At 38.5% G+C, this 2,002-nt stretch overlaps 1 protein-coding gene across 1 annotated transcript in view; it reads left to right on the top strand.

Annotated features, from left to right (window-relative positions):
• The window catches only part of LOC110030039 (tRNA (guanine(10)-N2)-methyltransferase homolog), a 68,595-nt gene that overhangs the window by 41,575 nt on the left and 25,018 nt on the right, over nucleotides 1-2,002 (top strand). The window lies entirely within an intron of this gene.

Genomic DNA, 2,002 nt, shown 5'->3' with positions numbered 1-2,002 from the left:
ATATATATATATAGCACACTAACTTGAGTTAGGGTGTGTTTGGGAGCCCATTTCTTTGGCTTCTCAATCCCAAAATGCTAAGTGTGATGTTTGGGAGCCCGATTTCGCGTGCGTTTCATGGACGGCCGACCGCAGATCGGCGAAAGCCAAAACGAAGGGAGGGCTCTGTGTTCCGACATTGGAACTCCGTTCGGAGTGGTATATGTTCTCCTTGCTTCTCTTTAATTCGTCGAATACCTCACCTATATCCCCACAAATACCCCTTGCCCCTTCCCTCGGTTGTCACCTGTCTTTATGGCAGAAACTTGATTGAACACTTGCCTTCCTTCTTCATTGTCCTCGACAAGCTGCTAGGGTGGGTATGTTTTCATTTATGGCCTTTTTCTTTTTCGGTTTTCCTCTGCTTCATTGCTCTGTTCGGCTTCTGTATTGGGGTAGATTGACTAAAAATTGCTCAATCAAGAGAAGTCAGGGAAGGAGATATATATATGTGCACTGTTTTTCGGGCTTTTAAAGATTTTTGTTGTACATGTTTTATATTTTCTTGTTCTGATGTTAGAAGTACGATTTGCTTGCTCTTGCCTCTTCTTCAGGCTATAGAAACATTTTGGGGGGAGAAATTTAAGTAGTGATTTTTTATTTGAAAGATTTACACTATTTAAAATGTGTATGTTTTGATGCAAACTAGAATGTTATATGCAAGATAAGTTAGCAGCTTCTATTTCCTTCATGCTCATTTAGATGAAGTTAGGGAAGGAGAGATATATGTGCACTGTTTTTCTTTCTCTTTGAAAATTTATGTTGGGCTTGTTTTATATATTCCTGTTCTGATGCTAAAATGTCAATTTGCTTGTTTTTGCCTCTCCTTCAGCGTAGAGAAACATTTTGAGGGGAAAAATTTAAGCAATGGTTTTTTTTTCTCTTAATTTAAAAGATTTATACCATTGAAAATGCATATGTTTTGCTGCATATTTAAAGTTTATACGCTAGATAAGTTAACAACTTCTATTTCCCTCTTTCTCAATTAGGAGAAGTTAGAGAATGAGAGGTATATGAGCACTTTTTTTCTGTTTCTTTGAGAATTTATGTTGGGCTTGTTTTGTATATTCCTATTTTGATGTTAGAATGTCAATTTGCTTACTCTTGCCTCTAGAGAAACGTTTTGGCTGGAGAGGGAGACATTTTATCAGTGGTTCTTTTTTTTTTTTGGAAGATTTATACTGCTGGAAATGTATATTTTCTAATGCATAATTGAAGGTTATATGCTAGATAAATTAGTAGCTTCTATTTTGCCCTCCTCAATCAGGTGAAGTTAGGGAATAAGAGATATATGAGCACTGTTTTTCTTTTTCTTTGAGAATTTATGTTGGACTTGTTTTATATTTCTGTTTTAATGTTAGAATGTCAATTTGCTTTCTCTTTCTTCTGGAGAAACTGTTGACCTCATTTTTCAAGAGGTTTTAGTCTCCTACACTTAGATCCTAGGATCTAGTTTTAGGAGTTTCTTGTTGACCATCCTAGCAGACTAGTAATGGAGCCCACCTCCAATAGAACTTTGAGCCACTTCTTGACTCATTTTTGTGCAGACATCGCATGAATAGTCCCAAACACTCATCTTTTAGTTGCAAGGGCTAAGGACTAACATATAGAGGGCCCAAAAATGAGTTCCTACAGGATTGAACAGTCATAGGTGAACCCTCCATGACTCGAATACTCGCGAACGCGGCAATTTATGCACTCACTGCGGCATACACGATGTTGAATTGTGACTTGATTGTCAGCAAACTTGTCTAGACGACCTCGGATGGCAAAACAGACCACGTTGGCGCATCCGAAACGTTAACTTTAGCGTGAAAGGACACTCATATTGTTATGGTTCAGCGTGCGAGCAATTAACACGAAAATCGATGCACATTTTTTTTAGCAGGGCGCGAACCCGGGCTCAACCCAGGTTTAACTCGAATTCAATTCGGGCTAGACTCGGGCTGAACAAGGGTTAAAC

Source organism: Phalaenopsis equestris, unplaced genomic scaffold (assembly GCF_001263595.1).
Source record: "Phalaenopsis equestris unplaced genomic scaffold, ASM126359v1 Scaffold000636, whole genome shotgun sequence".
Lineage (NCBI taxonomy): Eukaryota > Viridiplantae > Streptophyta > Magnoliopsida > Asparagales > Orchidaceae > Phalaenopsis > Phalaenopsis equestris.
This window is presented reverse-complemented; position numbering and strand designations above follow the sequence as displayed.